The sequence below is a fragment of the Aulonocara stuartgranti genome, assembly GCF_965226115.1.
Source record: "Aulonocara stuartgranti genome assembly, chromosome: 2".
Taxonomy (NCBI): domain Eukaryota; kingdom Metazoa; phylum Chordata; class Actinopteri; order Cichliformes; family Cichlidae; genus Aulonocara; species Aulonocara stuartgranti.
In genome coordinates, this window is record NC_138940.1 from 4,810,025 (window position 1) to 4,837,255 (window position 27,231).

Below are 27,231 nucleotides of genomic sequence, written 5' to 3' on the forward strand. Positions count from 1 at the left end.
TGGACAGCATCTGACAAAGATGATAACTTATTTTTCACAGTTCCTGTAATCAGAAATTGTGGGTATTAAACAAAGACAACTATGGTCAGAGGCTTTATGTGTTTGGCTCACTGTTTCCTCAAATTTGGCACAAAAATTTAATTGGTCTTGAAATAACTGGTTAGATTTTGATGGTTAAATGTTACCAAGTGCTGGTTTAAGTTTCCTTTAAAAAGATTTGTTTCCATATATCACAGTACCAGTGACTTGAACGTTTGCTGTAAACTAAGTAAGTGTAAATTATTAAAAAAAATTTCCACATAGAAAGCTGGGTAAAATTTACTTGAGAGGGGAACACTACAAGCAACAGATACCCAAGAACCAGGTCAATTACAACTAAAGAGCAAACCAGATACATCTAGCAAGCTAGGTAGCACAACAGTGAACAGGAAAGTATGAAGATGGACCAAAGATGCACCAGAAGAAATTCTGCTTAAAATGAGCTGTGAGTGCAGGTTTTATTTTTTAATAGTTGTTAATTTGTTTTGCTTTAACCAATGGCACGCATAATCTTTTTCACCTACTCTCTGTTTCAAAGTGTTATTGTGGGCATTGCTTAGCTCCTCCAGAGAGAGCGTACCAAGTCATACACATGGATGTCACAGTCTTCTGATTTGCACTGTAAACATACAAATTTTTAGTCATACCACAGCACTACTCTGATTTTTTCCCAGTCTTGAATAAATAGAGTATCTCAGAGATGTGGAGGTCATTTTACTATATCTGTCACAAACAGTTACTTTGACTCAAAATCAACTAATTTGAATCGAAATAGTAATGATATTATTTTCCAGTATCCAGTATAGAAAAGGGAAAGAAAATACTTATAGCAATTTGAAATTCTGAATGTTAGAAATGACAACTTTTTTTTCTTTTTTTTTTTTTAAATTCACAACTTATCACAGATTATCAGACACAGGAAAATAGAAAACTGTTGTGTGAAAGAGACAGGCCTAAGGCAATGAGCAGTAAATCAATGAGCTGTGCACAATTTTTATGAATAAATAAAAATCACTATGATGGCTGTATTGCTATTCCATACAGAATAAAAACTGAATAAACACAAGCTAGTTATGCAAATCTACTGAAATAAATGGTGTCCACCAAGACTGTCTTGCTTACTATTCCATTTTAGATTCCTTTAATTTTTCTGCCTTTATGTACTATATCATTTATATTACATCATTGTATTTAAAAAAGTCATATTTATTCTTAAATGGCAACAAAGTACAGTAGAACCACAGTCTAACAACCATGGTGATAACTGAAGGTCAGTGTTCATGGTAAGACGCCAATCTTATCAACCAGTTGTTCAGGGCCGTGCAGAGAGGTTTAAAGGGACGGGTGCTCAAAGTTAAAAAGGGGCACATTGAGCCAGGCTGAATAACAACAACACACATTCATCAAGAATCTAATATGGGCAACAAGGCAAAGCAAACGTAGCCAATGATTTATCCGATGGGTACAATGTTGCTGTTGAGGGGTTGCTGTAGATAGTGCTGGAGGGCAGGGCTGTGCTGATCTGAGACTGTAGACATTAAAAAGTCCACAGGAGAGATGGTAGCTGATTAAACAAGTGTCATGAGATAATAACAAAATGCAAAGATTGGTGACAGCGCTTGGAACCATAAGGACACAAAAAACTGTGAGAAATAAATTAGGCTCTGCCTGTGAATCACTCTTTGCTTCTCTTCTTCCTTCCATCCCATCATTTCATATATCACTCTCCACTTGCTGTCTATCTGAGAACAAGGCACAACTTGCTATTGCAATAAACTATAATCTAATTATCCACACCTAACAACTCTTGCACTTAATCTATAATAAAATGATGACAGAAAAATGTTATAGCCCTGCCTTTAGTAGCCTCACACAGCTCCTGCTGTTTCCTCCTCATGTCCTTACCAGCCATGTCTGGACAATGTTATATCATGAGTAATATTTTTTTTTAAAATCCATCTAAATAAAACACACACATTAATAAAATAAAAAAGGACAGGTAATGTTTGTCACGCTGTTGCACACACAGCATGCTCGTTTGTTTCAGTTCGTCAGCTGCAACAAGACAACATGTACGTAATAAGCTAATACTCCTGTGTGCTACACACTACAGTGTGCGCTGTACACCTACTTACTGGTTTTGTCGCATCAGTCTGTGTCTCTGAGTTAATGTGTGTTTCTCCTACAGCTCCGGACCGCTAAAATGCGCGTGCTCTTTGTGAGCTCGTTCCCAGCTCGTAACCAGCGCGTTCTGCCGTCAAGGGCGATCATTGGTTAAATGTGATCATGTGACTGATGCAAGCCAGATCCTTTTATTTAGCAAAACTGTGATTAATAGTTAAATATTATTGTTGATGGGCACAGACAGGACTCCGCACGCACACACACATAAAAAATAATAATAATAACTTTTTTTTGAAAAGTTGCCTCAACAAAAGGGCACTTTGGGCACCCATCAGGAAAGGGGCAGTTGCTCAAGCCCCTCTAGCCCCCCCCTCTGCACGTGCCTGCAGTTGTTATCTTTTGCCAAACTGAACCTTTTTAAAGTATGTTTGGTGGATGTAGTTGTTTCAAGCCATATGGAAAGCCCATACATGTGAATTGATGGACTTAGATGAAGTCTATGTTATTTTATAAATAAAATAACATAAATAAAATATATAGGTTTATTTATATATTTTATTTAGGGTGGCACGGTGGTTAGTACTGTTGCCTCACAGCAAGAAGGCTCTGAGTTCAAATCCACCATCAGGCCGGGGTCTTTCTGTGTGGAGTTTGCATGTTCTCTCCATGTTTACGTGGGTTCTCTCCGGGTACTCCGGCTTCCTCCCACAGTCCACAGGCATCTAGTGGTGATAGGTTAATTGTTAACTCTAGGTTAACTCTAAATTTCCCATAGGTGTGAATGTGAGTGCGAATGGTTGTCTGCGTCTATGTGTGTTAGCCCTGCAACAGACTGGCAAACTGTCCAGGGTGCACCCTGCCTCTCGCCCTGGAGCTGGGATAGGCTCCAGCCCCCAGCCTGACCCACCCCCACCCACCGACCCCAGAAGTGGATGGATGTTTATTTACCTTCAGATGCATATGTACCGTTCTTAAGTTAAAGTTTCACATAAAATATTATATATTCTTCTGTGAAAATCACAGCTCATCAATAAAAGTTGATGATGGCAACCCTTATCTATTATCTATGCCTGAGATGATAGAGCAGAATTCAACTGTTGTTAAACTTCAGGTGTTGAATTAATTTGTTGAAAAACTGCTTTTCAACTATGAACAGATGTAATTCTACAACCAGAATGCCATATTCTTCATATATGCCTTGAAATGCAAGTAAGCAAAGTCAGCAACAAATAGGATTATTCACAACCCACCTGCTGGAAAACAATTGTGTGCTGTTAAAATCTAAATAAAAACAGAATGCAACTATTTGAAAATCTAAATAAAACATATATTTACTTACAGTTAAGTGTGATTATAACATTATTTTATATGCTTTCATAACCACAACTAATGAATATATATATTGAATAGTCCAGATGAGCACAGTCTTTCAGAGGTAAAGATGGGTATGGGTTAACCACTGTCAACGGCTGAATGGGGCAAACAGTTCAACAATTTAAGTAAAGCATTTCTTAAAATGAAATTGCAAATAATTGAGGGAATTCATCATCATGCAGTACATATTGTAATTAAAATAGTCAAAGACTTCAGAAAAACATTTGTGTGAAAGGTACAATGACAAAAACTGATACTGAATGTCCGTGATCTTGGAGCTCAATAGGCTTGAGGGCACTTCTCAAAACTATTGTCAGTGAGCAGCATTCATCACTGCAATCAGAGATGTACAAAAAACTTGCTAACTTTAGCACATCTGTTGCCAGCGAATAAGAAGTTGAATACAAGGATGATGATTGCGAAACCTTCCATTAGATGTTGAGAGCTTCTTCTTGAGGTAATTAGACAGCTGGGTAAGTTGTTGTCACAGAAACAGGGCTTTTTCACAGTGTTGGTTGACATTTTAACTTTTTATCAGCTATTTACAATACACAAACACATTATATGAGATTGGATGTTCAAAACCTTAGTATGTAATAATAGGAAAGAAAAAAAAAGAGATGTACAAAAAAAAGGTTAAAACTTTATGTAAAAAACAAAACAAACAAACAAAAAAACAAAACAAGATCCACTTTCCAAGAAAAGTAGATCTTGAAAAACTGAATTAAGTAACAATGAGTTTTGGGGGGAAACTGGGCTGTAACATGTAAATCAATGCAAAAGTGCAAATTTTTCAAAGAGACAAAGGATACTGAGGATATTTATTCCAACTTTCTTAGTCTTCCTATGAATAGCACAGACTTAGGTAGACTAGCAACTGAACTCACTTACTGTGTAATATTAAACCACCGGAAGGCAGACTGGATCCATAATGTGGTCGGTTATGGTAACTCTTATATTCTACTCTGTGCTTCTCAGATCCCTCTATAGTAAAGATTTGATTGCCAAAGACTCAAGATCCAAAATCACTCACTCTCATTGAACCATTAGGTTTTTCGCTGTAACTGCTGTCCAGTCTTATAAAAGGCATTTACTGAGCTGCTGCTCTGTTGCACAGCTAATTAGATAGGTTCTGTTGTTTCTGTACTCTTGACATGCATTAGCTTCTTGGTACGACTGAGTGCACACCAGGCAGCTTTGTGCACAGTCACTACTTTATCACATGGTGACTACCTAAAACCACAGACAGGACAGACAGGATCCCCAAGATGCTAATAAGCCAAACATATCAGTTAAAGCAAAATTAACAGTTATTTCAACAAATTATAGTTTGTTAATTATGCAACTTCAGCAGATTTTAAATGAGGAGAAGACAGTTGTAAAGATACTGTCTTTGCACTGTACCCACATAGTAAACATCCAATGAGATGTAGTGTACTAGCTCTACTGTAATGAACAAGTAGGGATAGGAACTAATAAGAATTTAGTAATTATGATTCCATTATCGATTCTGGTATTGATTCTCATTTGGTTCTCATCGACTAAGCAGCAATATCAAAGATATCACATTTGTGCGAATTAACTGCATGCTGTGTGGTCAAATGTTTGTGCACTGTGGCGATATTTCCTCACTTTACTGTAAATGTTGGGTTCGTTACTCAAAAAAAGCAATGTATTACACATATTACACAAAATACTTAAGTAATGTAGTACGTTACTTAATTACTTCCAAGAGAACATTACTTTCTACAGTTTGACACAACAACACAAATCCCACTCAGCTTTATCATCACTCTGGCTTCTTGGCTAGCTTAGAGTTATCATGCTGTCTGTGCAAATGCTTGCAAATAGCCAAAGTTGTGTTAGCAGCATAATGCAGATGTTTCTGTCCAGATGCAGTTTCGACTTTACCATCACAGTCTCATCTTTTTGTGCAATAAAAATAAAATTAGAGTTTGTATCCACGCTGTAGACTGCACCACTTTTATCCTCCCCATTACACTGTCAATCAGTGTGGCTTGGATTGCAAGCCCATGCACAGGTCTATAATGGATCATAGAACAGGCATGTCCAAGTGGAGATCATTTCGTTTTTCTTTTTTTTTGTTTTATCTGTGGAATGATGTGATTCATCAACCACATGACTAAAAGTAGCTACTATACGCCAGTTCAAATAAGTAATATTAGTTGGATAAACAAATTATTCATATTTAATTTAAAGCTTGAGTAAAATGCTGAGTCAAATATGCTTTACTGCCATCCAGCAGACCTATCTGATGGCAGCTTCCCATCTCTCTGTGCCCGAATGTTGTATGAGAACAGTATGATCAATAAAAATCTTGTTATAACAGCTTATTTGTCAGTATTTTGATGCAGAAAATGAAAATAAATTTGATTCTTTTAACTGTGACAGAATAAAATGGCATGCAACTACTTATGCCTAACCACATTCAGTACAGATACATGGACATGAAGGCTGCTGGTGCTAGCACTACTAACATTAGCCACACTTGGCAAACCATTAAGGTATTTTCTATATGGATTGTTATGCATGCCTCATATTTAAGCAGCAATAAAGTGTGATTCACTTTTCTAAATAAGATAGGTTGCAAAGAAAATCCCTAATATTAACATTTTATTTTGTAATAAATGTAAATGGCTTGTTCCAATTTTTGATCAAATCTATAGGCAATAGAAACATTGATGGAGAAAAAATATTGACTATGAACTTTGATGATTAACAACGATGATGCTGAATGTTGTTAATCAGCACAAGAGGACTCTTTAAAGGAACCTATTTGCACGTTTACCTCTGCCAACCGTGACAAGTCCACTGCAAAATCTGACACTTCCCATCTTTGTTCTCCATCTTCTTGCATTCAACACTTATGCAACTCCAATGCCACAGTTTGCTGTCTTTAAGCTGGTGTGTGTCTGTATCAAGGGGTCTTGTGAGCTACACATGACCCACTCTGCCCCCAGGGGATGTTGTTTATTTCTCAACATATTTCAATATATAAAAATGACATCATTAGACTCACATTCATTCGTATCTTAAAGTCCATAAAAATAGAATTGTGCGTTCCACATAAGGCTTTATGGTTAAAACTATTCAGCAGAGACAGGTGCAACCAGTCTTCTTTAATGTAAACCTCTAACTGATGTTTGGCATTCACGTTGCTTCTTAAGTGTGTAGCTCTACCATGCTGTTGTCTAGAAATAACTAAGAATCTGGAAACATTCACAAAATCTTATTCAAAGGAGTCCAACATTCACCCAAGACTGGAGTATTTGATGCAAAGCCCATCACATTACTGTAATTATTTTTGTCAAAATGCATATCTCTATATCTCTACAAACAGCAAAGTTTGCACAAATTTGACCTGCATGGGAAGCTTGTCAGGGAAAAGCCTTTTCCAACCAGATAATTAGCACAGAGGTCTTTATTAAATAATATGCTGTACAGCAAATAAGGCAAAGATCAGATCTTCTTCTTCTTACTATTACTATTATTATTAGTAGTAGTAGTAGTGGTAGTAGTAGTAGTACTACTACTACTATAGTATGGTTTATTATTCTGTCAACATTTATTCCTGCCTAAAGATGTGAGTGGAAGTAAGTACAGTATATTTATACTGTTTTTGATAATATAAATAAAAGAAGAACACAAGTACATAAATCTAAAGGAAAGAATCTTTATAGATTTACTCGAGAATCTGCAAACAGTTTAACAATCTGGCCAGAGGCCTCATGGCATAATGTGCTACGGACAGATGCATCAAAGATAGAACTTGTTTGGCCACAGTAACAGTAGATATGATGGGCATAGACCAAAGACAGCTTTTCATGAATGTCATATCAACTATGAAGCTTAGTGGTGAAAAAGGAAAGGTTCAGGGTTGCTTTGCAGCCTCGGGGACTGGCAGCTTGCAGTAAATGATTCATCTGTGAATTCTGCATGATATCAAAGAGTGCTTGAAGGTAATTTGAGGCCATCTGTCCAAAAGATGAATTTGAACCATAAGTGAACCTTTCACAATGGATGATCCTTAAAACACTGGCAAATCCACCAAGTAATGGCTCAAAACGATAGCTTGAGTCAAGGCTAAGACCAGGTCACACTGAACTCTTGTGCAGGGACTTTAAAACAAGCAACAAGAAAACCTAATAAAAAATAAAACTTGAATAAAGGCATATCATTTTTCATTTAAATTCAATTCTATTTAAACTGTTAACTCTCTTGCTCAACATATAAAAAGTGAGAAGGCGTGGAGATGGCAGTGTTAAAATCTCATTTCTTATATACTTTAAATGTAATCAAAAGTTCACCAAAATCACAGTATAGTTATTGTCAACACCCACCATCTACCCTTGGAGGAGCACCAGTAATTTACTGCCAGTTACTGATAATACGTCATTACGAAAATAGAGCCGACTACACAGCCTAAAAATCTGTTAATTATATAATCATATAGTATTTAGTTCGGTGCATATATCCAATATTACTGGATTATAAAGTACACATATCTCTTATTAAATTAGATTTTCATATGTAGTTCAAATGAAATTGAGCGGAAAACATAACTGCAAATTCTGAAGGCCAGCATGCTTACCAAAGAGAAATAAAAGGTAAGGACTATGATCATTGGATAAGGATCTAAGTCTGAAATATCACAGTCAAAGAAAAGCCAGCAATGACAAGCAATTAAAATCCTTGAGTTAACTAATCCTCCATCATCGCTGCCCATGTGTTTCAGTCTTTTGTTATAATAAACCCACATTTGCTTTGAGTGAGAGATAATTTGCTCTTCTTAGTAGCAGCATTGATATATTTGGAGGATTGTATAAGCTCTTAATTCAAACATTACTTAGTGACTTGAAGTGTGTTATTACTATTGCTATTGCTATGGACGACTTTACAAAATGTAAAACAGTATTTCCACAGTTTTTGCTTGTAAAGCGTCAATATTCTCTGTAATATATTATTTTTAATAGTGTCCTACAGAGTCCTAAAAAAGCACCATTGTGCTTAGATCCTGCAAAACCTGCTGAGATAAAGGAAAACATTCAGTTTTTTTCATTAAAAATGGCTTGGTTCACCTTGCTCATTAAAGCTTACTGTCAGTGAGAACATCCTTATTAAAACTGCTGACTGTCATGTAGTGTATTCTCTCATGTGGCTCAATTTGCTCAGTCACAACACATTGCCTTCTTGGTCACCTCCCTCTAGATTTTGACTTTCATTTGAACCTATACTTAAGGAACGTGAGGCAGTATTTTCACATTCTCTTACTGAAGTGTTGGTAGGTTGGTAGACAAATAGCGCATTTTTTCTACTGGCATTACAATAAATTGATTTGCATCAACATTATGAATAAGAAAAGACATTTTTATAGGGACCTTACATTGAAAGGAAAGAAAACATATTTAACCTTCCATAAATCATGTTAATGTTATTTAATTTTTTGAATTTGGTAAGCAGAAGCGATACAGTGTTTCGAGTCTGTAATATGAATTTTCATTAAACCTATAATCATGGCTTTGTGATTTATCTATATTAAGGTATTAACACTTGCAACTGCATTGCAAGTTAACATTTTTCCTCTCAGTTGACATGCAAGATATAGACAGAGCTAGTAGGACTGCATAATAACAGGAATCCACACTACCCACACTTCCTTTGATATATTTCTAAAACATCTGAATGGACCATTTGGAAACTATATTGATATCGTCTCCATCATGATGATAGACTCTAGAAGCACTCAGTGCATCCTTATGCCTGCATGTTACTATAAAGAAGGAAATGGTTACATTTGCTGACTCATTTCTGGTAAATAACCGCAAGAACTCATCTCAGATGATGAGTCAGAGGAGAAAATAAATAAATAAATAAATAAATAAATAAATAACAGGCACTGTCTACATTTAAACAATCCTCTATTTAACCCAAATGCAATTATCTCTCTTCCTGTTTATGTCTGTGATCATCTGAGGAAATACATTGGATAACTGGATGTTGAGAATATTGGAGTCTAGTATAACACTTTCCTGATTGAATGACAATATATATGAAATGAAGTACTTGTCTAATTATAGGTAGAATTAATTATATTTAAATCTAGAAAATCAGCATGGGAATATTAGATCATGGAAAAGCACAGCCTGTATATAAAAAAGATAAAGTTACTGTAACACATGCAATGTCCTAAGATGTTACCTTAGAGCAAAGTTAGACATAAAACAAGGATGGCAATTTACTGACTCTGGTATGTAAAAGTTGAGTGAACATATAACTTCATAAATTATTCTTTAAGCCTTGCTGATGGTGAGCAGGGCAAGTTATATACTTTTCTCATTTTTATTATAATTGATTTTTTTTTCTAAATTTAAAAACACGGTTGATAAGGTTGGGACTACCCAAATGTCACCACCTCCCACAGCAGCTGAGAGATCAGAGTTCTTGCTTTAGAGGGTCAGACAGTCTCTAATACAACTCACAAAGGATCTTTAGAGCAGTGTCTTGAAACCCAAGGGTATACACTCAGTGCTCAGCCTAGAGCTCACATACTCAAACTCTCAGCAACACTGTGTGCAGAATTTCATCTTGTTCTTTTTTGAGACAACATGATCCCAGTCTTAGTTACACAGTATACAGTGTGCACACACTACTAACATCTCCATCAGTTTTTATTGTTGATATTACAGACATATATGTCAAAAGATATAATTAGACAATGTGTAACAGTAATGCTAAATAAATTGTGTAAAACCTAAAAGAGTTTGGATTTAATAAATAAACTAATTGACACACAAAAAAGTCCAAATTAACAAATAACTATTATATTAGTGAAATAACCCCTCCATAGCTACTGAATTGAACATGTTTTCCCTAAATCCTATCCACAGAAGCACCCCACACTTTAGTTCAGAGCCATTTATTCTTTGCAACCCTTTAAAATAAAGAAATAACACACCAGATCAGAGATAAAGTTTAAATGAGCAACAGAAACTTTTATTCAGTTGAAAAACCCAGAGAGCAGCAGTATGTTGATATTATTTTTTTTCCTCAAAGGCATCAGAATTAACAGGATAATAATGCACTCAAAGTGGTACCTTACTGCACAAAAATCTTGTTCTTTAGCAATTTGCTACAGTGTACTCTAGATCTTGCTGGTATAAAAAACAAACAAATGATTATTCAAATGAACAGTAAGGGTTGTGTAGGAGCAGATCTCAAATTTAATACAGAGAAAGATATGTATTTCCATCATCTTTACTATGTAGCTTCAACAATAATGCCTAGTGCTAATGAGAAGGAAGGATTTAATGCAAGTTGCTGTCACAAAAGTAAAAACTATTAGAACGGACGTAAACTCATGCAGATGCATTGAACAAAATACAAAAGTATTGAAGGTGTAGACCCAATGAGCAACCTACAAAACACTCATACATCAGCAAAACTCCCAGTAAAGCCAGTTTGTTTTACTGGCTTAGCCAAAAGGCTAATCACTTCATCACCTTGTAATTAGAATCACTCCACATTTGACACATAAAGAGGATTAATAGTTGGTGACTCCTTATACAATAGGTGGTGAGTGTGGGCCATATAAGCTGGCCCATGTGAGTGCATTGAATGTGTGACGCCATCATAAGGTCTTTGCTCAACGGCACCACATCAATGAACAAAGAACTCAAAACTCTCAGTGTGTTCTGTCCATGATGCTAGTGTATTAGCATTATTTTCCACACAAAAATCACTCCATGTCTAATAAAACCAGACACACGCAGAAACCCAGATATTTGGCTCAGGACATGCTTGGCACAATGCGTGGCAGGTGGAGGTATTGGAAGCTAAAACAACACTGTGAAGTCTTTGTCTAATGGCACTGGACAAAGACTGATCAGTGCTTGCACTGCAAGAGTTGGATGATTACCTACACAGTTCAACTCCTTCAAATACTGTCTGGAATGTAAATTAGACTGATAAAACCAAGATATGTTCACTCGGGAACCAAACATCAAAAGCCGTTTCTTTAAGCATATCCAGTCATTACCAGTGGTATGACATCAGAGTAACTGAATAGGAATGGCACTACCCGTACTGGAGCATAACTTCTACCCACCGTTTGATGCCTATGGAGTGCAGACCTTTGATCTAATTTTGGTGTGTGACTTGCCCTTCACACAAACACTCATTATCCGTGGCACAGTCAGAGTAGCAGCCAATCCGTACCATCAATTCTTGCTGAAGATTTCACACAGTTTGAAATTAAAGAAAAAATAAATACATTCTTCTTGTGCTGAAAATCTCGGGCTATGGGCCCAGCCATCTGGGTTATGAAGGAAAAAGCCCAGCAAGGGATATGATAGGAAAAATAAATCTGCGCACTCATGGCAGGAAAACTTTTCTGTCTGTTGTTCCTTGTAACACAAATCTGCATCATCTTCTTCAAGATATTAATTTATAACCACAAACACCTTGGGGATTATTTGGAAATCTATTTCTTTCTTTCCTGAAACTAGTGGCATACCCTCTGGTTCAGCTTAGAAATAATACTGAACCATGCCAAAAACTGTTTATGTCCTTTCAAAGTAGGAGCAATCATACAAGTTGCACTCCATTTACTACTGATTGAATGCAATGACCTGCTCAGCTTCCTTCAGTGATCAAGTGCTCTGTAATTTCTTCTTTTTGTCTGTTATATTGCATGAACACAGCAGAGGCTAGCCTGCTGTCATGCATACAACTCTCTTCCCAGAATCCCAATGAGGAATACGATACAGTATCGCATCATTTTCCATTCTCCTCTTTCTTTTTCTCCTCCACTCTCTCCGTTAAACAGTTCACTATTACCCTCCCATCTGCTGTTTTCATGTCTCATCAAAGATTTCTCTTCCCCTCACCAACTTTAAATATTCACTTCATGTTCTTTCAACAATAGCTTACAAACACTTGGAAATAATTGAGTCTCAGCGGGCTGACAAAAAAGGGAGCAGTGATCGTGCACAGTGGAAGTGATCAAATATGGCCTTGAGCCAACCGTCTTTGTAGATGGTCTCTGAATTGCCATTGATCTGGGGGTGGATACACCCGAGGAATACATTATTTATGTTCTTTTTTCTCCCGACAGTAGCAAGTCACAAACGGTAATGGGATGAGATGGGTGTCACACCGGAAGAGAGGAAACCAGTGCCGCTGAGTATATGGGCAACCCTGAAGACTAAAGGCCCACAAAACCATGATAGAGGGCTTTCATCTCCTAAAGGAAAAGTAATTGTCAAGTTAATGTACTCCTCAATCCTACTGTACACAGGGTGCCATGTCATCATTACTACGAGCACAGAAAGTGCTTTCAACAACCCAACAAGCCGATCGTATGTCCTTCCAGTAAGCGGTTAAGCCTCCTTCTTTTTCTTCCTGTAGAGCAAAAAAAGTAATTGTGCAATCAAACTGTGCAATCTAGCTGTTTAGCTCATGTGGAACATTTATGTAGTTCTGCTTTCACTTTGTACCTATCTAAATTGCAAAACATGAAACAATAAATGTAGTAAATTTGTTTTAGCATTTTTAGTGTCTAAGGTCATTCAGTTGCTAATTAGCTGAAAGAAGCTAAGCACTTTCTCTTGTAAGCAACACAAACAAGTTGAACAAGCTTCCTGACGCAACCATGTACGATAATTCAATTACTTTCCGTTGAGTGCTCTTGAAATAATGCATCTTAGAATGCTGATAGCATTTAAATTATTTAAATTTCTCTGTGCGTGTTTGTGTTTGCATGAATTAGGCTTGAGTGAAATTTTTAGAAGATTAGTTTAGTGTAGTTATCTTAAAGTCAATACAACCTCACTTTTATGTGTGCTACTAATATAAAACATTGTTGGGGATTATAAGGTATATTACTAAAACAAGAGTTGGATATATTTGTGCTGGAAATCCAAGAAGGCCAAACTGAGTTGCTTACTGTACCTGTAACACTCTCAGCTCTGAGGTATTAAAGATAGAAAAGTCACACAGTGTTATACTGGTACAATAAGTGTTGGTCACATCATTACTAAAAGCTGTTCTTTTAAAGCCATACTGGTTAAGCAGTCTAGCTTAATGCTTTCTAGCTAATTTTCACAGTTAATATGATATTTATAATTTTACAATTCTTGTTCAATATGCTTGAACAAGAAAAAAAATCCTTAGTATCCTTTCAACTTTTTAAAAAATATTCAAGCATGCCTAATTGGCCATAATTTTACTGAAGCAAATAAAGCTCTCAAATTCTGCACAATGACTGTGCAATTTTCTGTAAAGTATAAAAGGAATCGTGTGAAATGTCCAATAAAAGAAGAGCAGCATATTGACAATGACTTCAATACTACCATGATAATTAAACCAGTAGTGCCAATTCAACAATAAAAAATCCACACAGTAACACAGCCCTTCTGTCTTTTTGACAGCACTGAGGACACAGCTCATCATCTGTGGCAGCTCCGTTCCTTCCTGCACATGGTGAATTTAGTTCCAAGATGACAATAAAACCTGTTACAATCACTTCTGATCATAACACATGTTACATAGTTTCCCAGTCTCCTGCAGATCAGACTGGGCATTTCAAGCAGATTAACTCTAAAACCCTCACTTTAAATGAGTCAAAACTGACAGGTAGCCTCACAACAATGTGGCTACAAACAAGCCTTTAAAACTCACCCATTAAAAGCACAGCATTGAAGACAACATTATCCACTCAATGGCAGTAATAATGTGCCAGTGCTACCAGGTTTATACTGAACTGAGCTTATGTACGTTGTTATACGTCTTGATAGAATGCTATTAGAACCCTACAACTACACCTTACTGTTTTTTGTTTTTAACAAAAAGTCAGTATTTTGAACAGTCAGTGTAAGTGTTAGATAAACATACACAGAAATATTGGGATTTTTAATTCAACATCATTTATCATGCAACAATATCTAAGCTTCTCAGTATGTAGGCCGTAAACTATTCCTGAAACAGCCTGAAGCTAAAGAAAGCTAACTCCCACATTCACACACAGCAAAAGACACACTTCTTTTCAGAGCCAGTGCTATAAGCCCCCTGACTCTGTGTATATGTATGGATAAGCGCCTGGCTGTGACCAGCAGACCCAGAGTTGGACAGCCAAACATCCCCTGAGGTGCCCCTTTTTCCCCTCCTATTCAGTCTTTCATTGCAAGCAAAGCCCTAAGTGCTGGAGGATTTTACACTAATTTATGTTCATTGATTTGTAATTCACAGAAAGCATGCTAACATCCAAGGCTGGGAATTACACGTGTTGACAATAGCAGTGGCTCTTGTGAACTTGGAAGTAAAGGTCAATATTTAAATTTGGAGCTTTAATTCCCAGCTTATCAAAGAAAAATCCCTGCAATATCTAACATGTCAGGAAAGCTGAAATCCCTGTGTGTGAAGTGTTTTTCAGGACATGTGCATTTACTGTGTTGCACACATTCATCATTTTTTATTTATTTGTCTTGTATTTTCAACACCCTGAATGTTTGGACATGGAATATAGCACATGTACCTGTTTATACTACCTTTCTACCAGTGATGGGAAAGCTTTCTTTTTGGAAGGAAGTAGTTTTGATTCTGTTTACCTGAAAATTTGTTCTGATTTGTTCAAGAAGCTTGTTCACCACCAGTAAGAAGAAGTAAGCTAAGAAAGACCAATACGTTGTGTGACTGAGATACAAATCGCTTATTCAGTCATACCCAGAGGTAGCCTAGTTGACTCTCTCGCTCTTCCAGTCACCCACTCACTCATTCCTTCTGTCCCCTTGCACATCTCAACTTTCAGTCCCACTCCCAGCTCAGCAGTCATGACCGACAGGAAGCCTGGAGAGGTACCCTGAGTGTCTCGTTCACCCACTCACTTACCAGATTGGTCACTCCTGTGGCTCTCATGGGTCTCAATAAACTGTAGTGCTTTGTTGCAGTCCAAGTTAGTTTCAAGCCAATCACGCTTACAGCACACTCTAAATGCCTCGCTGGCCATAGTCGATAAAGGAAGAACATTTCAAGTCACACATCTGATGAGACAAGCGGAAGACCAAAAATAATCTGTGCAGAGAGGGAGGGAAACACACTGGCAGGGCCACATTTGCTGCATCTGAAATACTTGCAAACGTCACAGCATTAGTTTACACAGAGTAGAGTACGGTACTGCAAATGTGTACATATATTTTTAGTACAATCCCTTAAAGGTATATGCATGCTAGATGTAACATGGCAACTAGTAAATTAGAGCCACCAGCATTCAGTTGATTCCACAAGTTATGGAATTGACTGACGGGATAGAACGCTGCTCTATAAAAATTCCATTTTCGGTTTGGGGAATGATGGCTGTCAAATATATCAAAAATTCCCACAGGTTTTACTGAAAAGTACATATGATTCACATGCATTTCTTATTCATTAAAGCATTCAGACACCGATCAAGCTCTTTAGATGGAATCGATGGGTTCATGAACAACAAAATTTCTCTCAAGACCTCTTCCTCCATGACTGGGGTGCTTTTTTTTTTGTATTTAATTTTTGTAGTGCCATGCTTTTGGATTGATTAATACATGCCAAACACTGTTTACTTCTGATTTTGAAATATACAGAAATACAATCATTCGCTTCTTTGCAGGTTATTAATGTAAGATAACTAATTTATATCAGATGATATCCAAAGACAGTAAACATGATCATAGACCAAAAAGTCAGACTGGCACATTCTTATTTATTAAGCCATTATACTTATGTTTTCAGAACACATACAAATCTTGAGAATGACACAAAAAAATTAGTTCCTAATGACAACATGCATTCAAATATGAGAGCGGAGGGACATCTTCAATATGATGAATCATTGTGTAAATAAAGCCATTAGTGGGCAAGCAATGTTTTCACAGATAAAGTCACTCTAAAAACAGATAACATTTTTTTTCTTTTTTTCTTTTTGTGTCCCGTTTGGATCTTTAGCCATCAGAATTGTTGTCTTAAGGCCAAGAAAGATGCCAAGCGGATTTATTTTACCAAGTGGATCATCATGGCCTTGCTATATTGGTCCATTTGATTGACCTTTATTATAATTATGAATTTATTTTATTTTCAGTTGCTACAAACGGGACAGACATGACTGGGGGATAGGACAGGGAGAAAGAATGAAAGAAAGAGAGGGAGAGAAAGAAAACCAAAGGGGAGAAGAGACGGTGAGAAGGGGGGGAAGAAAGAAAGAAAAACAAACAAAAAAAACAAAACACCTGGGTCACCTGTATGGAGAAAAAAAAACAGAAGAGAAAGCAAACAACAAAGAGCAACATAATAAAAAAAAAAACGGCACCATCACAATAAACTAGCTAGCAGTAGATATCAGTAGATACTAAATAATAAACAATATTGTGCAGCACGCAAGATAGACAGCGCACAATGTGCTTTGAGGCAGCAGCCAAGAAAGCTGTAGTCCGCGTCTGTGAATACCCGTGTGTACACCTGTGAGCATACCTGTGTGGACCAGCATGCTTGCATTCCAAAGGTTTCTCCATGTAACGATCTGCTAGGGAGTGTGGGGAGCCACAGCCCCGTCCTCCAGGGTATGAAGCAGGTATGGAGGAGATCAAAACTCCAGACATCCAGAGGCCCCCAGAACACAAGAGACCAAGGAAGACCAACAGAGGGGCAGCCGCGCCACTGTCCCAGTAAGAGCTGAGGAGAGTCCCAGATGAGGGCTCACTCAGCAGCCGCGGAGCAGAAGCCAGGGGGAGTTGCAGTGACGCGCCCGTGAGCTCCGCCGGCAGCCAGCTGTACCTGAGTGACCGAGCCCCAGGCCGAGAGGCCGGGGGCACCCCACCTCCGAAGTGGCCCGAACGAGCCCCAGGCTCCAGGCCCCGATAAGCGGCCGCCAAGGAGTGAGCCGGTGTGTACCCGGACGCCCATCCCCAGACACAAAGAACCACCAACGCACCGATATCTGAGGGAGTCCGCCACTGGCAGGGGAAGTGGTGGTGGGCGGAGATAGGCCTCCAAACCTTGGAGGGCCTGAGATGTCCCCAGAGAGGTGGCGTCTGATACCCAACCTGACATATAGACACAGACATACAGGCACACACAGACACAAACATCCATTCCCACCCTCATGCTCTCATATGCACTCACTCCACACTCAACCAACGTGGAGACAGACATAAAGAGACGCTGTACACACGATCACACTCCCCAAGCGTACTCTACGAACCGGGTCTAGGTACCCTTGCCCCTGGAGGGGGGAACTGCACCCAGACCCAGGTGGTGTTACCCTTTTCCCTGCGGTGGGGAGAGGCAGACCGCCCCGACAGATAACAAATTTAAGTAAAAACAAAGATTCTCATTTGCTCTCATTTCATAGCAGCTTGATATTTCGCAGGATGTAGTTTCTCAAAAATATCTAAAATTCTAAATCTCTAGATCTAAAATTGTACAATAAATGAACAGATATGGGTCTATATATACAGGGTGGGCCATTTATATGGATACACCGTAATAACATGGGAATGGTTGGTGATATTAAAGTCCTGTTTGTGGCACATTAGTATATGTGAGGGGGTGGTGACCATTTAGAAGTCTGCCATCTTGGGTACAACTTTTGTTTTTTTAATAGGAAGAGGGTCATGTGACACATCAAACTTATTGGTAATGTCACAAGAAAAACAATGGTGTGCTTGGTTTCAATGTAACTTTATTCTTTCATGAGTTATTTACACGTTTCTGACCACTTATAAAATGTGTTCAATGTGCTGCCCATTGTGTTGGATTGTCAATGCAACCCTCTTCTCCCACTCTTCACTCACTGATAGCAACACCACAGGAGAAATGCCAGCACAGGGATCCAGTATCCGTAGTTTCAGGTGCTGCACATCTCGTATCTTCACACCATAGACAATTGCCTTCAGATGACCCCAAAGATAAAAGTCTAAGGGGGTCAGATCGGGAGACCTTGGGGGCCTTTCAACTGGCCCACGACGACCAATCCACTTTCCAGGAAACTGTTCATCTAGGAATGCTCGGACCTGGCACCCATAATGTGGTGGTGCACCATCTTGCTGGAAAAACTCAGGGAACGTGCCAGCTTCAGTGCACAAAGAGGGAAACACATCATCATGTAACAATTTCAAATATCCAGTGGCCTTGAGGTTTCCATTGATGAAGAATAGACCCACTATCGTTGTACCCCATATACCACACCAAACCATCACTTTTGTTGTTCCAACAGTCTTGGAGGGATCCATCCAATGTGGGTTAGTGTCGGACCAATAGTGGTGGTTTTGTTTGTTTCACCATTCACATAAAAGTTTGCCTCATCACTGAACAAAATCTTCTGCATGAACTGAGGGTCCTGTTCCAATTTTTGTTTTGCCCATTCTGCAAATTCTGTGCGCTGATCTGGGTCATCCTCGTTGAGATGCTGCAGTAGCTGGAGTTTGTAAGGGTGCCATTTGTGAGTAGCTAATATCCGCCGAAGGGATGTTCGACTAATGCCACTCTCCAGTGACATGCGGCGAGTGCTACGCTGTGGGCTCTTGCTGAATGAAGCTAGGACAGCCACTGATGTTTCTTCATTAGTGACAGTTTTCTTGCATCCACATTTTGGCAAATCCAACACTGAACCAGTTTCACAAAACTTAGCAAGCAGTTTGCTAACTGTAGCATGGGAGATGGGTGGTCTCGTAGAGTGTCTTGCATTGAAATCTGCTGCAATGACCCGGTTACTGCATTCACCAGATATCAACACAATTTCGATCCGCTCCTCACGTGTTAACCTCTTCGACATGTCAATGGCTGTGAACAAAGAGAAACTTATAAATAACTCATGAAAGAATAAAGTTACGTTGAAACCAAGCACACCATTGTTTTTCTTGTGACATTACCAATAAGTTTGATGTGTCACATGGCCCTCTTCCTATTGAAAAAACAAAAGTTGTATCCAAGATGGCCGACTTCTAAATGGCCACCATGGTCACCACCCATCTTGAGGAGTTTGCCCCCTCACATATACTAATGTGCCACAAACAGGACTTTAATATCACCAACCATTCCCATGTTATTACGGTGTATCCATATAAATGGCCCACCCTGTACATGTTGAAACAGTGGCCATCTTAGTCAAGTTATATAGCATTTAACCTGAAATCAATACTCATATATATGAGTCTACTACATTTGCACGAGACAAGTAACTGATTTACCAGACAGCAACCCTCTGTACATGAAAGGACACTCAGCAGGGAGGCGATTATGTACAGCCTTCAGTAACTCTATCCAGCTCACTCAAACACTCCAGAGCTTCCACTGGACAGTCAAACCTCTGGTAACACACAGAGTTAGCTGGGAAAAAGAATAGAACCAGAGAAATAAGAAAGAGGGAGAGAAGCTGGGACAGGAGTAATTCATATCTATTTACTGTGTTTTCCATCCCTAAGAGTCACAGCATGACAAAGGTTCTCACAACTCTCAACTAACTAAAGCTGTCTGAGTTTTTACAAAAATGAGAAAAAGAATGGAATAAATTAAACGGGGAACAATGAATCACAGGACCATCCTGATTTATTGGCACTTTACGTAACAGTCTGAAATGGAGCAGGAGGTAACTGCAGTCTCTGGGAGTTCAGGAGCAGGGTTATTATGAAATTGGGTCGTTGTGCTTATTGGACAGCAGCCAACTGTCACTATCTTAATAGAACAGGGCAGGTGTAATATGAGACCTTTGTGCCTTACATGAATCGATCTCATCATTTTGGGGCTTTTTGTGTTTTTTGTAGCAATTAAATGGTCTGTATGGACATTAGTCTCTGAAACCCAATAAAACACATGACCAAGAATTATAGAAACTATTAACAACTATATTTGTGCCAATAACTCTTTTGTGGATTCATATTACATTTGTTTTTTGTTTTTTTTTATTCTTTGTTTCAGCTTTAAACTGCACTCGCTAAGTGTAACATTTTACTTCCAACGAGAAACCACAAGTCATTCACAAGACTCAGCAAAATCTTTTGTAAGCCTAGAGCACAAAAAAAGCTCTTAGCCAGATTTTAAGGTGTGTTAAGGTGTATAGGGGATCCTCCTCTCCACAGACTCCTTAAAGCATTAGAAACTAACAAATATCAGAGCTGTACTTTGTTCTATATCAGCTGTAAGCCCAAAGGAGACAAGGATCCAGGACCTGCCCTAACAAGCACTGGTCGACTGTCCTGCTGAGAGCCTTTCATACTCTGGTAAAAACGAGGTTATGGGAGCTTGTCCAGTGTAAGAAACACAAGTACTGTTGAAGAGTCCACAGTCTCCTCAGAGGCATAAAAGCATCCATGTCCTGACATTTTCACTATTGTTACAATGAAAAGACTCCACTCTGACATATCCCGATCAAACTGTGAAGCATTAGTGGGCATATTGTTATGCACGTAATGACCTAACCTTTCTGGGCAAAAGCCTGGCAGCTCACAGTTTAAAAATACAATTTAAACAGCTCCCTATTATCATTTACTGCCACTTTTAAATGCATAAGTGATTTTTGGTTTTGTCAAATGCAGGTTTCTGTTTTTGTTATTTTTACAATAAGACTTTTACTGAATATATTTTACACAATTTGCACTTGCAGAATAAATCTTGTTTCTTATCTTTATAATAAACTAATAATCTGTTATGTGAATATATCTTTCAATGGGGCTATAAACATGAAAGGAAAGAATATGCATTCACTTTGGTAGGAGGGACGAAGCATTTTTGTTGCCATCTAAAAAGCAAAGTGGTCAATACTCTAAATACCCTATTTCAGACCTGAAAACTGAGGGTGCAAAGAAAGGATGAAGGGGGGCAAAGTCACTGTAAGGACATCCTAAATTGGCTGATGGAGGCAAAATACAAAATGGATAGTTCCAACGGTGACCTTGCTAAAAAGAGAACTAGTATCCATCTTCGTGTGCCATTAGGATATAGGCAAGTTGTTCTACTGTGTGAATATTTAATGATTCTTAATTAGCTTAAAAAAAACAACACTGGTCAGTAATGGCGCTTAAGTGCTTTGGTTGGTGTGTTTGTATGTTTGCACCATAAATCACTTATTGGGTAGATAGCTACTAGATGAATTACATGTGTCTTAGTGACACATACTGAGACACAACTCCTTTTATTACAAAATGGGGTCAGTGTAAAACATTATGCCCAAAGACGTTATGTAACAAAAAGACACCAATTTCATCACTTTGGTCATGGAACTAGCCCAAAACATTTTTCCCCTTTATTTTATCTTAAATGCCACATCGGTGCGACATGCTCTGCCCCCAATTCTTAGCCAGCTACATCACCCTTGACCCTTGCTAATGCTCCTTGTCAACAACACACAAAAAGGGACTTTCCAAAGGTAATACGACATACATTGCCCACGGCAGATTGTCCAGGAAGGTCATTCTTCAAACTGACACATACAGCAAGGTCACTGTCAGTAGAGGCTGTTCGGAGATCAGTTCTCTTGGAACAGACTGCCTTCAGCCCCTTCACTGTTACACTATCCCTAAAGGGCTACACTGCCACCAGCAGTCACTTAGCACATAAACTCAAAAGAAAACAAATGCCAAGCATTTATCACCAAACTGCAGCTATACACTTACTGTATTTTTAAGTATATGTTAAAGATTTTTTGTTTTGTTTAAGAAATGCAACAAATGAAACATAGTCTCCTCTTATTGTCAAGCATTTGCTCAGCACACTTGAGCATTGACAACATTAGTATTATTTTGCTACTTTTAATTAGAATATTAAGTAAAGTTTAAACAGTAACCTGTTTGTCCATATGCCTTCCATTAACTTTTCCTTTTTCTTCTTTTTTTAAATAAACAAGCTGTCAATGTAATGAACTAAGTCATTCAAGATATATATTTTTTTCTCTGTGAGGCAAACACTATTAAAACTGAATTATTTTCCCCTCCTTTGAGGGGACTGTGATGAGTCGGCATTTTCCATAAATGACCCAGCTGTTTGAGCATATTGTGTTTCGCTTCATCAGGGATTCAAAGGAGCTCACAGCAGATCATCCATATCCTGTCATGCTTTGGTCTTGACCATACCTCTCTAAAAGCTGGTTTCAGAGCTGGTGGTGCATATGCTACAGATGTGGGGCTAACATGACTATGTTAATGTTTTTCTGACTGCAATTAACCATTAAACATATATCAGCTTGTAATGAAATATAGGGGGTGGGCCTGCACAATATGTGTGCTACAAATGTGACCAAGGCAAATCTACCAACATTAGTGATAATAAATAAATCTATGGATAAATTAGTTGAAACAAATCTGGAAAAAAAACCAACTTATTTTGTTATTTACAAAGTGCATATTTCCAACTGTATTCAGAGGTCATAGAAGAAAAAGTTAAATTTGAAACCCAGTGTTTCAGTCTGTGATCATTGATTTTTCTCCCATGTCCTTAATGGACAGGCTAAAAATATGCTGCTTCTGGGTACAAATCTTGCATCTGTTCTCTCACAATACCAACAATACAGACAACATCTAATTGATACTATACAAGTCGCAGTGCAAGTTATTATTTTTTACCTTTTTTCCCATCACTTTGAATTTTGCCATTTTGGTATGCAGGATATTTTTCTAATATTAAAATAATAAAAAGCTTTGAAACTCTTGAAAATCACATGAAATAACATTTCTTTCAAAAGGGAAATTTGGAATTCAACATTTTAGCATTTTTGAATTCTAAAAAGGTTCATTTTCACTACCACAGTGACTAGAATGGTTACTCTGCCTAAAATTGGCAACATGACCAGGGCATGCTTTAATTTAAAAAGGTTTATCAATATATAATATAGATATTCATGCAGTATTCATTTTAATGAACCTTAATTATTAAAATTAATTAAAATATTCAGTGTAAAAGCTACTGTACTACTAGCAGTCAAAAACATATATATTAAGATATTAAGCATGATTTGACAATTTTATAATGTGATCTGACTGACACATGCACATGATTGCAAATGATTTATTGTATTTGGAAGCAGGTGTGTCAGATATCAGCTGCCTACCCGCGTGCATGCATACTGATATAAGCTGTCCTCCTGTGAGTAATAAATCAAAACCCCAACATTTTTGCCATTAACATTGTTTCCTTGTTGTCTCTGTGCTGTCAGCAACAGTGGATAATCCCAGTGTAGAAGAGGGCTCTGTCCTTCTGCTGCGTCCATCCTGTGATTCAGAGGATACAGATTATCACTGCAAATGGAGGGCCTTGTCTTTGACTCATTTGCTAGAATCAGCAATAGAGGAAAGACTGACTCTATACTAGCCCCTTAACGGACTCTAAATTCACAAGCAGGCACTTTCATCTGACCATACAGGCTGTATACCCACAGCGCACATACACCCTACTAGCTTACATCCAGACATGCATGCTCAGACCTTCACACTTCCTGCATACAGAACCAACCTGGACCAAATCATTTCCCAATTCTAAAGGGCCAAAAGAGGCAGACATAGCATTGCTAATTCAGAGTTAAAGAAAATACAAAGGTGAGCAAAGTCAGTGTCTGTGTGTTCCTTTAACCATGCTACTCCATATCAGAGGGAATGCGTCAGCCCTACTATGGTTAACACTCAATAAAACATCAAAAGGGATGAAGCTCAGAGCTCTGGACAAATACACACCCACACAGATACCAGATACACACAAAAACTCGTTTCATTTATACGCCTTCTCTTACACACATATGTACACACGACGTTGCATATTGAACAAACAAATAGTGCAGATATAGATCACTGGATTAAATGAATAGAGCAGGGAGAACAGATAACAGGGTCGCATATCTTTAAAGAGTAAACAAACACACATCATGCATAATGAACGCTAAATACGAGTTCAATAGAACACTCAATAGAGCAGTTTCTTACAAACACACTATACGTCTGTGAAGGTTCTCAGTCATCCAGGTCATCGTAGTCAAAGGAGCTTGCAAAGAACACACTATACTAAATAAACACACTATACATTCACTGGAACAATTGGAGGTTTTAGCCAATATTGGCAGTCAATGCCAGATACACAGGAGCTGTCATCAACTTCCCATCAGGCTCCACTCCCCCCCAGTGGATGTTTTGAAAGAGGAGAAACACTTCTTATATCCAGAGGCAAAGGCATTTAATGGTCACTGTTTGGCATGTTACATGAGGAGATGGCATTATAATCATCTGCCCAGGCCAAAAACTGGGCTTTGACAGCTTAGACAGGCTATTCATTATTCAATTATTTTAAATATTTCAGGGAACCGACAGGATGCTCAAGCAATAAATATTTCAACCGTTGCCTTACAAAAGGAGATAGCCATGCACTTGGCTGGTATTGATCAAGAGGGCAGCAGATTCACTCTTTCCAATAAAGAAAAAACATATACGATCATCTCTCTGTCAGACCCTACACCGCCTAATGAAAGAGTCTAAAGTTTCATCTGGAAAAAAAAAGAAAGTTAGAGCATCAACAGAAAAACACTTTATCATCACTTTCACATTTGGGGAAAAAGCAAAGAGACACAAAAGTGCATTGCTAGAACAGATTCAGAAATACATAGAAGCTGAAGGTGAAAGTGTGATGTAGAGCATCTGAGCTGGTGTAATACCAGACAGAATCACTTATCTGTGGCCAGATAAAAGGAATAAGGCAGCCTTTAAAATGCTGAGGCCCTCACGTTTATGAATAAAATACGGCTACTGTACAAAAGTAATTCCCTTCTCACTGATACTAGGTGTTGCAAAGATGCGAACAAACAACCACTGCAATTATGCCCCTTCCACTTGCAGCCACCCCTGGTGATAACCAATATATAGCAAGGAAGCAAAGCATGAATTGCTTTGCAGGCAGGCATCTTCCCTCTCAGCAAACACACATGCACAAGTATGCAGATACACATAGACACATTCTTCTCTGCAGAGGGGAGTAGTCTTTCACAGCCGTCACAAAAAGCAATCTTGTTCTCTGAAAGCCACGGGGCTTCTCATTGTGTAGTTGTACATTTTTTCTAACTTTGCACTTTCTGTAAAACTGATTAAATACAATGAAAGACAAGATCCGTCTTTTTCATAGTGCTTTCTCTTTCCCACGTCACTGCATATTTCATGCTGAGCTTTTCGCCTGCCTAATCTGCCCCTTTCACAGAAAACCTGAAGGGTGCTTTTAATATAAAAGAAGCCACGGATGTTTTCTTACCTTGAAATACTATCCAGAATCCTATAGTCCGCAAGCTGTCATGAGATACGATTGGTTCTGCTCCACAACAAGGGCAAAAATCCCACAAGTCTTTTAAAATCAGAAACCAATTAAAAGCCTTTTCTGATTTGAACTTACTTTTTGTGAGCAGGATGTCCTTCAGTGAATTTGTGCATAATCCATTACCCTTTAGTTCCTTGGTTTAGATTAATTTCTTTTGGGCTGGTTCTCCCTGATATTCCACCTTGGCAGAGCTAAACAATGTTAGGTATTCTACTGGAAAATGCGTTTATGAGAGACAAGGGAGAACGAGAGACTGTAGGATCTCTTCTGGTGCGCACTACCAGCTCCAATGCAAGTGAATCCAGCCGGTCCTCACAGCTCTCCCCCTGCCTTCAGGAATGAAATTCAGCATCCGCTGTTCGTCCCCACAACAAGGGGAGGGTGTCCCCCCAGGATGGAAACTTTCACAGACCTCCACCAAAGCTATAGATGGTGATAACACATGCCAGTGAGACTAGATTATGTGTTCTTTTCCTCGATATGCTCCCTGATCAGTGGATTTTGTCCTCTTTTCCTTCTCCTATTCGCCTGTTTGGTAGCGCTCTCCTCTCCAGAATAGACTCTCACAGAATAGATGCTGAGAAAGCAGCGGAATGAGGCGAGCCGCTCGTTCTCCTGCTGTCTCTCTCTCTCTCTCTCTCTCTCTCGCCTTACCCCTCCCTCACACATACACCCTCCCTGTTTCTCACTGCACCTCCCCACCCTTTCGTTTTCTCTCTCCTACTCTCCTTTCCTTTACACACACACATACACACTGCGATATGCACTTCTCTAGCTTTGGCTTTTGACAATTACCGCTGTGCCATTTCCAGCCATGTCAGACAGAAAGGTTCACCGCCCATAGTCCTCAGAGTAACAAATAATGCCTGATAAATATGTAAAATTAAATAGATATGAAGAGAAGGAGCAGCAGCATGGAAAAGAGCACTGAACCAAGAGGCAATCTAATCTCCTTTCTTCATCCTTGTAACCTGATTACTAAATATCCCTGGAGCTGACATTTTTTTTAACTTTTTTTTTTGGTCATAACTTTTTTTTCTCTGATGTTCGGTAGTTGATGCTGGCCAACTGTCAAGTGTGACTGAAGAGGAAGACAAAAATAGCAAGCAAGAGAGCAGCACACTGCATAGAAACAAGAACCAAGCAGTAGCAGCTGTACAATTATATAATTAGCCACCTAAACAAATTGCCAGGAATTCTGTTATCATTGTGTGAATACTTGACGAGCTGTGTGCAATAATAAATATTGTACCAAAAAAAATACAATTCGAAAACATTTGTGTAAATGCTCTCGATACATACCATTCATGGTGTAACCAATTTGTCATATACAAAGAGCTGCCACTCTCACATGCTTATTATGAATAAGTAGCA

General features: G+C 38.5%; 1 protein-coding gene across 5 annotated transcripts in view; it reads right to left on the reverse strand.

Moving 5' to 3' along the window:
• Positions 1–26,426, reverse strand: part of lingo2 (leucine rich repeat and Ig domain containing 2) — a 212,663-nt gene extending 186,237 nt beyond the window's left edge. For 2 of the 5 annotated variants that reach the window (XM_082550424.1, XM_082550429.1), the window contains exon 1: positions 25,795–26,426. The gene's annotated coding sequence lies outside the window, so the exon portion shown is untranslated. Of the gene's footprint in view, positions 1–14,235; positions 14,296–15,441; positions 15,585–25,794 lie in introns of those variants that run through there. The other 3 variants (XM_082550425.1, XM_082550426.1, XM_082550428.1) reach the window with 3 other exon arrangements.
• Positions 26,427–27,231: the final 805 nt, after the last annotated feature.